Source organism: Microcaecilia unicolor, chromosome 1 (genome assembly GCF_901765095.1).
Source record: "Microcaecilia unicolor chromosome 1, aMicUni1.1, whole genome shotgun sequence".
Classification (NCBI taxonomy): Eukaryota; Metazoa; Chordata; class Amphibia; order Gymnophiona; family Siphonopidae; genus Microcaecilia; species Microcaecilia unicolor.
Window position 1 is genome coordinate 243,113,935 of NC_044031.1, and position 14,921 is coordinate 243,128,855.

A 14,921-nucleotide genomic window follows, 5' to 3' on the forward strand; every position below is an offset into this window, starting at 1 on the left:
ATGGATGCAGCAAAATGAAAATTGTCGTGCGTCTATTTTGGGCCTAAGACCTTACCGCCACCCATTGACCTAGCGGTAAGGTCTTGTGCGTTAATTGGGCAGTAATCGTCAGCGCACGTACAATTCCGGTTACTACCCGGTTAGCTCTGTGCGCCGGAAATTTTCCAGGGTGCTTAGTGGGTGCGCGTAAAAAATGAAATTACTGCCCGGGCCACAAGGTAAGCCTGGTGGTAGTTCCGAATTATTGCGCATTGGGCCCCTGAATACAGAACATGATGGCTAACATATTTGTGCCAAGTTTTGCTGTTTGATTTTATTTTATGAATTTTATGGAAACTGTATTATTACTATTGTAATACAATACTGTAACTATGTAAATTATAGACATTAATCATAATATAAGTTTAAATGTATATTTTTTTCATTTTGACCAAATGTACAAGTGGGTTACATTGGTAGTAATACAGTTTCCATAAAATTCCACTGGTCTAGTGGCTTAGCCATCTCTAGTTATTAATACAACTGATTTTGCTGAGTGATATTTTATATTACCCTATCTATTAATAGTCACATGATAATGGAATTAACCACTTTCCTCTTTAAAAGTCTCTTGATTAGTTTGTTGTAAAACCCCTTCCACTGGCTTACCATCTAAGATGCCAATATAATAAAACAAGGGGGTCTTAGCGCACAGTTGGATGTGGATTTTTCACTATGCACTCAAGAGTTTAGCAAACAAGAAAACTGTATGCAAACAATTGTGAAAACAGCTCATTCTTCTAGAAAGTGGAGGAGCTAAACGGAAGCAGGTGAGTTCAAGAAGTCACCCCCACTGAAACCAAAAGCAAAAGAGTGAGAGTCTAAAAATCTAAATCCAAAGGAAAGCGGGAAAAATCCCTATGGCATTCCAAGGAGCACCAAAGCAGAAGAGGAGGACACATGACTCTCAAGCCGGGAGTTGCAGACAGAAAATCTTTATTGAGGCACCAAAGGAAGACCCGACACGGGTCCGTGTTTTGACAGGCAAGCCTGTTTCAGGGGTCACAAACAAACTCACAAGAAGACACTTCTCTGTAATGGCACCTGATATTATGCATATAAATGGCAACAAAAGCTCTGCCAGCAGAAGACAGAGAGAACAATTGGAGCTCAGATCAAAACGCCATCGTAATCAGGTGCTGATTACGATGGTGTTTTGATCCAAGCTTTTCAATCAGTTGATGTCTACAGTTTCTTCGTTCTGTTATTTGGGAGTAATCATTGACTGAACTTTCCTTTAAAAAATCAAGTTTCTCAGATAATTAAGAGAGGTTTGGTTTGTTTTTTTTGCTCCGCCGTCTCCATTCCATTAGTAAATATCTTGATTTTACATCATTGCATACTTTGTTTCATGTTTTCATTATCTCATGGTTGGACTATTGTAATACTGTTTATGCTGGCATGTCACAGTCACAACAATGTTGCTTACAAATTCTTCAGAATTCAGCAGTTTGTTTTTCTTTTTTTTTTAAAGCAAATAGATAATGATCATGTTATTCTTCTATTTATGCAATGACACTGGCTTCCAATAAAGTTTCCAATCTTGTTCAAAATACTTGTCCTTACTCATAAGATTTTACATTCAGGCTGTCCTGCCTATCTTTCTTCATACTAGATGTCAAAAATAAGGAAATAGGTAGCACCGCAAACAGTATTCCCTAACAAATCTGCAACACCAATTCTATATCGCAAAGTAGGAGAACATCAGTTATACATTTGTAAGGTACTGGACCTCTCACAGTGCCCAGCTGTCCCAAGTCCTAGCCTTGTGTGAATCAGTGGCATAGCCACAGGTGGGCCAGGGCCCATCCACTTAGGGCTCAGGCCCACCCAACAGCAGCACATATTTAGTGCTAGCTAGTGGGGATCCCAAGCTTCGCCAGCTGAAGACCTCCCCCTGATGTTGCTGAAAACACTGTTCTCTACGTCAGCAGTCTAAGCTTCCTAAGCTGCTGATACTGGCCTTATCGCATTGGGGGGGGTGGGGGGGTGGGGAAGAACACTTGGTGCCCACCCACTTCTTGACTAGGCCCACCCAAAATCTGCTGTCTGGCTACGCCCCTGGTGCGAATCACCACATCATCTGTCACTCCAACCTCCACCCTGTATAAATATTTCTGATTAAAGAATTCTAAAAATCTTTTATTGAAAAGCACATTCACAAAGAGCATAAACAAAATAAATAAACAAAAGAGTGGTCAGCTTCAATTCTGAAAGTGCAGCACTGACTCCAAATCACACACCCGATGCCCACAAACTAACAATGGTGTTTCGGCGGTTCAGCCTGCTTCCGGGGCTGATGAAGGAATTCAAGCTGCTCATCTAAAATATCCATGAAAGCCTGTTGCCTATGAAATACTCAATTATATAAATAACATATAAACATACCTATAAAGGGCAAGACTCCATCTTGGTAACAACTCACGTCATCAAACTGGCACAAAGGAAGTGGCATTTAAAGATTCACATCAAAAGACAAAGCCAGTAGGGTCAAAGAAATACAGCTGACATCATAAATGACAACTCCAAATTCCAAACAACAAATACTAAAGGAGCCCACTATCATCAATACACACAGAAGGTGTCACTTGCTATACATAAAACACTGCCGAAAACACCACCAAGTGTCAAAAGTACAGCTATAAACAAGTAAGACCATTCTAACTGTACACTGCTCACCAGTCGATAGACTTATTTAAACCAAGAGGTTCTATACTAGATAATCTAAAAACCCACCGGCATTTGCATTGCAGCAAGCCAGTGTTAATACCACATCCCTGAACAGAAGTAAGTATGACTTCTATGGCAACAAAATATAGCTCATTAAAAGAATGGGGGGGGCGTTCCAAGATGGCAGCACGCAGTTGAGCGAGCTCTGACCTCTCTGAAATCGACGAGCTGTAAAAAAATAATTTTTCCTACCTATGCCGCATACCAAAAGGAAAGGTACGGTCCGGGGTGAAGCTTCGACACCCTGGACCTCATCCCCGCATCAGCTGTCGATTGAGCGGTTTACCTCGCGAATTTATCTCCAAAATGCCGAGAGTGTTCCCATTGTCCTCCAGCGTGGGGAAACTCTGGGGGACTTGGGCCTGGATGTTACGCTTTCTCCTCTGACGATAGACCCACCGCCCCACCCTGAAGGACGCCAAATCCAGAGAGGTTCCCTCGAGACTGAAGAGGTTGTCGTTGTTGAGCCCCTAATTGAAGGTGCTGGAATGGCGGGGCCAGACGGGTTGCAAAGGCCAATAGGCCCAAGCATTGATTGGAAGCATTTAAAATCAGCTCCTGGGTCGGTGTCGTTGGAGAACATATGGACTGTTCTCCAACAATTGGCTGGGAACGTGGAAAAATCCACGAAAGAACTTTCTTCATTAGTAAGTACAATCAATACTTTTTCTGAATCTCTGACTGGTATTAAGAAGGAATTTACTACTCAAACTACAAAGCTCAAACAAGATGTGAAAAAGTTACAGGACTTATCTTCAGAAATGATAAAAGACAAAATCATAATAACAAGAAAGATTGATCAAATTGAAAATTATAATCGAAGATTAAATTTAAGGATATTGAACTTTCCAAGAGAGATAGGAGTCTCACCATTAGATGCCTTTAAAAAATATTTAATTGAAATTTTGCAATATACCTCAGAAACTTTGCCTCCAGTAAATAAAATTTACTATATAAGAAATAAAATCTCCTTGTAAGGTGTATCTTCAACTGGTAAACCTATAAGTGAAGTAGAGAAAACAACATTAAACGTATCTGAACTGTTGGAAGCTACTATATCAGATCAATCAGAAAGAATGACACTAATGGTTCAATTAGTTTTTCAGCAGGATGTTGAAGCTATAAAAAGATTGTATTTTCGTCGAATGAATGATTTGTTCTATGGTAAAACAATACATATATTTCAGGATGTTACGAAGCAAACACAAGACATTAGGAAGACTTTTTTTGAGCATGAGAAAAGAGACCCAGGAATTGGGTGCCTCTTTCTTCTTGAACTATCCAAGTAAATGTGTTGTGAAGTATGAAGGTTTAAAATATATATTTTTTCAGCCAGAACAGTTGAGTATTTATTGATTCAAGGACGTTATAAATTTCCATGCTCTAGCCAATGGTGTAAGTTATAAGAATTTAAGGAAGAAAATGCGTGCGAAGGCTGTACCTTAATATTTAGTTCAATTTATATTTTCCCCATTATTCTTAATAATGCCCCCCTTTCATTTTGTGATATAAAAAAGGCATTAATGTGTCCTCTTAAGAATGTATTTATGGGATGATGTAATTCCATTACTGTTTTCTGTCTGATTTTCTGAAGCAAGATTGTCTTGTATTGTAAAGTTTTTGAAATTATAATTAAAAAAAAAAAAAAAAAAGAATGAGGATGAGCTATACAATGCTGAACCAGGGGAGCATTCAGATCCTGACATTGCAACCTGCTCCGGTATTGTCATGTTTTCAGAGCTGGAACTGGGTTTGTGAACCAAGGAGCGGCAGTGGCAGGCAAAACCACCCTACATCAGAGACTAGGCAGAACAGGACTGGAACTCCGGACTGGAGTTGCTGCAGAGACAAACAGGCAGGACTTAAGCAGAGCAGGTACCCTTAAACTTCACCTGCACTTGACCACTTTTCACCAGGAGTTGAGCTCCTGGCTGCAGGTGGCTGGCAGGACTTATTGGGCAAGGCAGGACTGGATACTGTAAATTCTATCTATTGGCCCGCTTTGCGCACCAGGAGTACCCTTTTCCAAGGACAAAAGGTCTGCGCTTCCATTATCTGTTGGGCTGCCTGCCTAAATTCTCTTGAAAGTCCATCCCAGTAATATTCCTGGTGTACAACTGACTCTAAGATAAGGCCCATGATCATGGTCTTATGTCTATCAGGATCTAAATGAATCATTAGTTATCTGTGTACCCAAATGTATTCTATTAAAATGTAACAGTATTTTGTACAGGCAATGAGTGTCAATTGTATTTTCTAATTTCGTTGGTAGAATAAAAAGGAAATAAGGAATAGACAGAAATTAAGACAAACATAGTTTTAGGAAGATAAGTATAATTTATTTCTTACCCAAACACAAGTCTTCAAGTTGGTACAAATTACAGATTCAGTCTGACAGCTCACCCCGAGTAGGGTCTTCAGTTCGGTACCGATTCTGGAAGTAACCGGACAGAACTTCGCTGCTTTCAAGGCGTTGGGGACGGACTCCGAAATTAAGCCCAAATCACCCTGCTTTTATACTCTCTTCTCTCAATAGAAGTCTATGGCTGGACCTATTTTGGGACCTGTTTTTTTTCCACTATTTCTCAATTTCTGTGGTTAAACTGTCGTGTCCTGCCATCTGTTGTTCTGTACCCAACTCTTTCCGTTCCAGCTATTGCAAGTTATTTCGCAATTTCCTCTTTTGTCAACATGTTTTTCTCTTCTGCCAGAACATCTTATTCTTAGCATATCAGTTTCACTTCCCCTTTTTCTATTATCTTATGATCTAAGTTTCATCTTATAGAAAGACAAACTCCATTTTAATAAGTGCTACATTCAATTTGTACCTGATTTTGTTCTATAAGGCCATTAGTAGGTTATCAGGCCTAGGCAGTGCTTTTCAGCTGTACAAAGCTATGTAGTTTGGCCTGCCACTATTCCAGTGGATAGATCTTAGGGTAGAACACATATTAACTTGCAGGAAAAGCAAGTCCATGCTCAGCCAGTCATAGATTTTTAAACCTAGCTGGTATTTTTACAGCCTGAGTCCTAAAATCTGGCCTTCCACCCTTTCGGTGAGCATCCAGTGAGGGCCTCTTGCTGTAGTATAATTATACATTCCCCACTTGTCACCCCCTCTGGAGAGGGGTGACACAAAGCTCGTCAAGCTTGTCATCATCCATTCCAGAAGGTGGTAAGCTATCAAACGAGAGGGGGAGTTTTGGTCTTACAAATTGTTAGAAGGTATGGTGCAAGATAGGAAACTTCATTCTCAGGTGATATATTATTTGGGCATATGGAATTCCCTTTATATTACTCAATCCCTTGGGCCTTAATCTTGATGTTACCCCTCTTGAGGCTAACTCAAACCTGTAGTGAGAGAGGTTTTATGAATGGGACAAATCCATGAGTTCATCTGCAAAATCTCATGAAGTATAGGTATGTGGGTAATAGCAATTTCAGGTGGATCATACTAATAAATACTTTCAGGTCTTGCTATGACTTCTATTGCATCTGTTGCATAGTACATGGGGAGATAATCTAATGTATCTATCTCAGTGGTCCTCGGAAGGAACAGTGGTTTTGATTAAGCATTGTTATGGTGGCTCAACAAATATATGGTTAGTACTCAGATTGCAGGCTGTTTTAGGTTGTAGGTATTCAGAATCCTTAAACAAGTATGAGGTTGTCATATCCAGCAAAAAGGGTCAATCCTAGGAAAATTTATATTAACAAAGGTCATGCATGGATATTGACATATGCATAATGACCTGGAAGTATGGGAAGCATTTTATATATCCGTTACCCCACTTGGAGCTTAGTCAAACCTACAGAAAGACATGCAGCTTAAGTAAGCCTATACCAAAGTTAAACAATTGCATAACAGGTTGATACAAGCAGGGTTTATACCTGCATTACATAAACAGAAATAACGGGGAAACTCTTAGAAAAACAATTAGAACAATAAAGGAAATAATAGGAAAATAAAAATAAAACCTTTTCAATATATATAGACAGGATTGCTGCTAAACTGGAAAATAAAACAAAATATGAATCTATAATGTCCATAAACAGCAACAGTTAATCTCAAATGAAGTATCAGTTCTGAACTCTCTTTCATCGATCATGGTTGAGGCGGTGGAAGCGCTGAAGAATCTGGACGGAGATCTGGAAGATCTAACAGGGCTGGATTTTCATGGTTGGCCTGCTGAAGGAAGTGGCTGGTCTTGAGATGGTTAGGCTGGTAACATCAGGTTCTGCGACTGAGTAAACACGTATATCTTTCACATGGACCCAAGACTTGTGGTCCAGTAGTTTGCAAGGTGTAAAGATCATTGCCACAACCTTAGGGGATCTAACATCATTTGGGCCTGGATAGATCTTGAAGACGTATTTATGGTGTACAAACTTGGATCTTTCCATGTCTTTATTCTAGGCATATACCATCAAGTCCATCAAGAGTCAGAGGCTGGCAAAGGAATAAGCAAAATAACTGTATGCCTGAATGATACATTGCTATATCTTGGTGGGCATAATCAGTGTGAATTGAATAAGCAAAAATAATATATAAATGTCAAGAGAAATGAAAGACAATGTAAACATGGAGAAATCAGTGCTAATTAAGTGCAAAAACAAAAGGGAAACCATAAGGGTTAAATAATGAAAAGCCAATTTTCATAAATAGCAATAGTATATATAAAATTATATCTCCTGTTTGGTAGGGGTCAATTGCAACCCTCTTAATACTAGAAATTGGGATGTGCATAATATATCCCCACTTCTGGCTTGCATAACGTGCGAGACAGATTGGTAATTTTAACGAACACATGATCAAAATAACAATGGTTAAGTATATGGAACAAAAAAAGTACAAAAACTAACAATAAAAATTTAGAGATGATGGTAAATGTTCAAGTTATTGATGTATGGAGGGCAATGTGTTGCCATCTATCGCCAATAGATATGGAATCTTCACCTGCGATGACTAACATTCACCAAGGGTTGAGCCCTCAGCTGCAGGAGGCCAGCAGGACTTACGAGCTAGACGATTCAGAAAGAAGGGTAGAGGCCAAAGCTTCTTGCAACTCCAGTAAGTGGAGAGCCTATCTCTTTCGCTCATGGACCAATCGATGTATCTGTTGAAACTCACACTCAATAATGTCTCGTATCTCACACCGGGTAATGTTGGGGTCTGTGCATCTGTCCTTTAATGTAGCGATTCTTTGCTGCAACATAGCCTTCAGATCAGACACATTATCGGGTAGCTCTTCTTTGCTAGCAGTCGTCTCCTCGGTGAGGGACGTCAGCATCAGAGAGGAGGGCCGTGAGGTGTATCCCTACTATGGTGTGTCCCCAAAACAGAAAAGTATCGAAAATGAAAAATTAAAAAAAATTAAAAAAAATTAAAAAATGGAAAAAAAAAAAACACTCTGAAGGGTGTAAGATAAAAATAGGCTTAATAAAAAAAAAATAAAAATAAAACCAAATATGATACATCTGAATTGCAGCAAGGCATATTCAGAAGGCAATGCCAGAAAAAGGTTCCTTTAAAAAGACAAATGAAAAAAAACATTCAAAAGTTATTGACCTTCACATAGAGTTTAAGTAACCCTTTTTCAATCAGACAAAGAAGTAGGAAGAAGCATATCGCTTCAAGACAAAATCACCACGTGGCAAGAGTTAGTTGAAGCAAGGTGTTAGTTAAATACACAAAGCATACTGTTTTAAATAGAAAGGAATCAGAAAGTTGAATGCATAATTTTCCTTATTTATGACTGAAAGCTTCACCAATTCTCAATTCAAGAATACTACAAAATCTATGATCAGCGCAAAATGTTCCCCCAAATGGCCAGTTCAAGGGAATATTTCTCGCATTTATTCCATAAAACGGATAATGGTTATTAAATATTGCTTCTTTCTTAGACAAGGAAATAATGAAAAGCTTTCAGATATCACACATACCATAGAGAGATTTCAAAAATGAAGGCTTTATATTCATGAAAAAACTAAAGAAGTGAATGTAAACAGCGTAACAGTTAAAGCAGAAAACATTTTAACAATGAGCAATACACAGCTTTTATTTAAAAGGGATCCCGTATAAAGTAAAATGGCATAAATAAGTCAGTTCAGGTATATATAAAAAAACATAAAATGAATATCCTCTGGGGATCGCTCATCCCTGCAGTTGATAAGAACTCCCCAGGGAAGGTATGCATAGAAACAAATAAATAACTTGCTGACTTAGTTAGGTCATTTGTATGGTACCATAAATATACACTTGCTATTAAACCTAGAGGAATATAAAATAAAGACATGTTACCTGTAATGGAAACAGAAACATCAAACCAACACATATACAGAGAAATGGTTACCGGATACTAAATGAGGAGCCGAGTAGTTTTGAGTAACTGAGAGCAACAAAATCAAATCGTGTTCGGATTACGCCTAGTCATTATGGGGTGGGTAATATTGATCCCTAAATCTGTGGTCACTGCGGACGGTGTTGATCCGGGTTCCATAAAGGGAATGACTGCCGTTCAGGGGGATTTTGACGGATCTGCGATTTTCTAAATCTATATGGCTGTGTCTGAAGACATTCAGCAGCATAATGACCGTATTGTTGGCAGCGATAACAGAGCACATCAGGATAGCGATCAGGGCTAGGCCAGGAACGATAGTCTCGTTGTCGCCTAGTATCTCCAAGAGGGCCCCTTGGGGGACCTCGCTGGGGTTGAGAGCGACGACCTCTTTCTTCAGGGTAATCAATTCTACGGTCTGGGCGGTAGGGCCGTGGGCCCTGATTTCGGGTGTTATTGTCATAGCGTTGATCAGCATACATAACAATAACAGGGGGAGAAGTGTTAGGAGTATTGGTATTGGTGTCAGAGCTCTTAGAGGCTCTTTTCTCTTTGAGATCTTCAGTCTGTAGCACCTCCAAGTTAGTGTGTACTGTCTTACGATGTTGGGCTTCATTTTGCTTGCTTTTAATAAGTCGTCTGCAATGATGAAGGATGTGTTCACGAATTTTAGGCCATTTTTCTAATTGGAGACCCACGGTGTTCTCTAACTTAAGTTTAATTTCTGAAGGTAAGGTTCCCTTCAGTAAATGGTAGAATACTGGGAGGGCATTATCAGAGTCAAATTTTTCCTCTGTTTCTTCCTTATAGAGGTCTTGGAGTCTGAGTAAATAGGCCTCAATAGGCTCTGAATCCATTTCCCATCTTTGGGAAGTGATAACCGAAAAGTCTTTAAGGGTCGGATACATGGTCCGGATTTCCTGGAATACTTTGGTCTGAATTTCTGTCAAAGGGTTGCCATCATACTGAGTATCGGTGGCAAATTTTGCATAGCCCGATTGAGTGAATATGTCAGTGATACTAGCGTGTGGGGTTCTGCCCAGGAGCGCTTTCATATCACCTACTGATAGAGTAGTCCCCAGGGTTATGTCCTGTAATTTCTTTAACCAGCGGTTACCTCCCTGTGCAATATCCGGGAGCTGTAGTATGAGGCTATTCAATTCAACAGCTGAAAGTGGGGTGTATTCCGTATGAGGGACACCACCTGACATTTTATTCAGCAGGGGAAAAAGTTTCACTGATTTAAGGAGATCAATCGAGGTGGTTGGGGGAAACTGATTCTCATACTTTTTCCAAACCTGAAGACCTTGGATTAGATAGAGGGTTGTTTTCTGATCCCAATGGGGGTCGGGGTGGTCATAAATTAGATCTCTTACAAGTGAAAGCTTGTCAGAACGTAAGGATCCTTCACGTGGGAAGAGAGCGGACTGGGGCTGGAGCGCCTCAGACCATCCTGCGAGATTATCAACCCATGGGTGAACGTAATGCCATGAATTCTCATGCAAAGCCACATATTGGGCAGGTGTGCTAGGCGGACTAGATAAGATAGGGTCTGTACTGATATTCAAACTTGTAGGGTGTGGGGAATTGTCAATAACCGCAAGGCAGCGGCTAGATCCTTCATCAGTAAGATAACTGTGAGGATGGCGCTGTCTAGTATGATGAGAAATAACATCATGTTGTTGAGGAAACTCAGATTTTGGTGCAACAGATACCACGGTGTCCGGGGTATCAGGGTGCGGTTGCGTTGTCAGGGACTTGTGTAAGGAACGAAGTCCTTCTGAAACAAACGCGAGGCCATCTCCCATACTAGCCAATGTGTGATCGTATTGTTCTTCCGAGGGGACTGGGGTATTAGGTAACGTGAAACGAGGTGAATCGTCTGCAAGGGAAGGGATTACTTCACTATCTGAAAAAGAGGAGAAATGGAACATCGGAGGAGGCTCGTTTCGAATATCCTCTATGTCCGATTTTGTGGGGAGTTGTTGTTTTAAAACTTCCCATGCTTCGTCTAATGGGGAGAGTCTAACCTTCGGTCGCTCCTTATTAGCTGGTTTGGCTGGGAGTACCAAGGGACGCATTGGCCGTGCACCTAACGTGTCCCATCTAGGAGGAATAGAACACTGAGGTTCTAGAATGGGCATTGAAGGGTTCACTGGAGCAGGGGGTGGTTTAATGAAACCCCGATCATAGAGTTCCTGACAAATAGCCCGTGTCTGTGTAGCAGGACTACATGGAATGAAACCCATCTGTCGTAATTGAGACAGGATAGACTGTAGGGATTCAGCTGGCAAGGGACCAGTTTGGACAGAAGAGTCCAAAGGTAGTGGTGGAGGTGATGTCTGAGTTGTGTGTCCCATATGTGGGTAGGTAGTCGTTTGGGTGGTCATGTGTGAAGTCAACCCGGATCCTAGGCTAGGGTAGGTGGAGGTCTGGGCAGCTACGTCAATTTGACTGATAGCAGGGTACTGGACGGTGGCCGGAACTGATGGGTTCGGGACACAAGGATATTGCTCAATAATGGGAGGGGGTATCTCCATCTCATAGCCTCCAAGAGTACGATATACATGAGGCGGTGGTGGGGTTAGCGTCTGGGTTGTTGCTTGCATCGTTGGAGCAGAGGTAACAGTGGGTAATTGGGCCGAAATCAGGGCTACTGGTTGGGCCACTGGGATTGTTGAAGGGGTTAAAGGCGTCTGAGTTTGTACTGACCCCTGAGATATTGGAATTGAGTTTTTTTGTGATGAGGGAAGAGATAGATCAACAACACCGGCGATGTGCACGGTAGTAGGTGGGTCAAATATCATAGGAGCAGGAGATACTGCAGGCAGCGGGGGTGTCACTGTCTGAGATCCCTGAGAAATCTGTAGCTGAGGATTTGTGTCAGGTTTATCACAATATCCTGGGGGTATTGGGGTATATCCCACTGCACATGGTAACAACTTGGTAGTACTTGCAGCAGTAGCAGCATCATAAGGTGGTGGAGCTGTAGGTGCTACAGGATCTTGATAGGGGGCTTGATCGGTATCTGACTTACCCAGAGCTCTATCGTGCTGGTTTCGTGCAATAAGTATGAATTTGTTAATGGCAGCTAAATGTTTATCCCTAGATTTTCCCGTTTTGTTGGACTCATTGTAGCAGACCAAGGCTTGATTAAGATTAAGAGTGGGGATATAGGTTAAACTGGCATAAGGTTAAAAACACCAGCTTCTTAACGGCAAAACAAATTTTGTGGTTTCATATGTAGCTTGCATCCGGAAATGCTACAAGTATAGGAAATATATGCATATTAATCATGTCACATAAAGACAATGGCAAAAACCAAATACCGGAGTGAAAACCACCCTCTTTTGACTGGACCATAACAGAACAAAAACCTAAGGGGGGGCCACGCATGCAAGTACGGATTATTAGGTAAATGTTCCCTTAATTAATCCTATAAGTAAAAGTAATTAGAAAAACCATTATACAGATGTAGTTTAACTGTAATGGCAGGAAACCAAATCATATTACAAAAGGATGTACCGCAATAGTAACAAAAGGGTTTTAGAGCAAAGCTGTAAAAAGACAGAATCTGAAATGTAAGGGTTTCTGTAACAGAGAGGAAATAGAGAGAGAAAGGAAGCTAAGCGAGCCATGTGTGGTCACACAGAAAAGTCAAGGTTAAAAATGCAGAACCACATTGTGGGTTGCGATAAGATCTACCAGTCTGTGTTTTGCAGCATAAAAAATTATAGAGGGAAAACGAAACCCGTCTCTAAGTTCAACTGTTCAAAGTGTCAGAAAACGGGGGAAGGGAAGAAGAAAAGATAATACAGCAATTCACAGAGACAGTGCGGGACAATTTCTTACAAGGTAGAAGCAGAATCGGAGGTTTAAGTGCAGTGCTGAGAAAAAGAGCGATTAGGTGCAGAAAAGACGCAGACCGGAATGATGTCAGAGAACTGCAGTGAGAGAGAACAGGGATCAGAGTAAGTACGAAGAGAGCCAGAATAGGCAAGTGAGACGAAAAGGAGGGGGGTAATAAAAACAGGGCAATAGGGGAGGGCAATCAGGACAGAGAGATATCCTAGTTGAGAGCGCAGGACATACAGGAGGGCAGATGGAGTGTACTGTCCAAGAACTGCAATGAGCAGTGAATGAGGGCTTGGACAGAGGTAGGAAAGGGAGAAGGATGGAGAGGATGGGAATAGGAATTGGAAGCAACAGAAAAACGGCCAAAATCAAAGGATCATTAGGCAAGAATGCCAGCATAAAGACTGATCCAAAGAATTGAGCGTGAAAAATACTCACAGCATAAACACGATCGCAGTCTCCTGGCCGCGTAATTATGCGCCAATCATACACCAAACGTTCACGTGCACACACCTCACAAATCAAAAGGAAGGACAGAAGAGAGGGGCAGAAAAAGAACAGAGAAGAAAATGGAAAGACAGGAAAGAAATTTTTGAACACATAGATTAATCCCCTCTGTGTGCAAAAATTAGCGCGGGCGGGCAAAAGGTCAGTGTTATCAGCGATCGGGGGTCACCAAATATAAATTCTATCTATTGGCCCGCTTTGCGCACCAGGAGTACCCTTTTCCAAGGACAAAAGGTCTGCGCTTCCATTATCTGTTGGGCTGCCTGCCTAAATTCTCTTGAAAGTCCATCCCAGTAATATTCCTGGTGTACAACTGACTCTAAGATAAGGCCCATGATCATGGTCTTATGTCTATCAGGATCTAAATGAATCATTAGTTATCTGTGTACCCAAATGTATTCTATTAAAATGTAACAGTATTTTGTACAGGCAATGAGTGTCAATTGTATTTTCTAATTTCGTTGGTAGAATAAAAAGGAAATAAGGAATAGACAGAAATTAAGACAAACATAGTTTTAGGAAGATAAGTATAATTTATTTCTTACCCAAACACAAGTCTTCAAGTTGGTACAAATTACAGATTCAGTCTGACAGCTCACCCCGAGTAGGGTCTTCAGTTCGGTACCGATTCTGGAAGTAACCGGACAGAACTTCGCTGCTTTCAAGGCGTTGGGGACGGACTCCGAAATTAAGCCCAAATCACCCTTCTTTTATACTCTCTTCTCTCAATAGAAGTCTATGGCTGGACCTATTTTGGGACCTGTTTTTTTTCCACTATTTCTCAATTTCTGTGGTTAAACTGTCGTGTCCTGCCATCTGTTGTTCTGTACCCAACTCTTTCCGTTCCAGCTATTGCAAGTTATTTCGCAATTTCCTCTTTTGTCAACATGTTTTTCTCTTCTGCCAGAACATCTTATTCTTAGCATATCAGTTTCACTTCCCCTTTTTCTATTATCTTATGATCTAAGTTTCATCTTATAGAAAGACAAACTCCATTTTAATAAGTGCTACATTCAATTTGTACCTGATTTTGTTCTATAAGGCCATTAGTAGGTTATCAGGCCTAGGCAGTGCTTTTCAGCTGTACAAAGCTATGTAGTTTGGCCTGCCACTATTCCAGTGGATAGATCTTAGGGTAGAACACATATTAACTTGCAGGAAAAGCAAGTCCATGCTCAGCCAGTCATAGATTTTTAAACCTAGCTGGTATTTTTACAGCCTGAGTCCTAAAATCTGGCCTTCCACCCTTTCGGTGGGCATCCAGTGAGGGCCTCTTGCTGTAGTATAATTATACAATACCCATTAGGCTGAACCAGGACAGAGGGTCAGAGAGGAAAGGAATAAACATGGGCAGCAAGGCAGGAAACTGGGCTAGGACTCACAGAAAGACAACACAAGGCAGGGAATGGACAAGCTAGGGGACATAAACTGGAAGCTGCAAGCAGCCACAAA

General features: G+C 41.0%; 1 protein-coding gene across 1 annotated transcript in view; it reads left to right on the forward strand.

Moving 5' to 3' along the window:
• LOC115474499 (reversion-inducing cysteine-rich protein with Kazal motifs-like) overlaps window positions 1–14,921 on the forward strand; it is a gene marked incomplete at its 5' end in the record, with an annotated part of 272,499 nt that overhangs the window by 249,303 nt on the left and 8,275 nt on the right.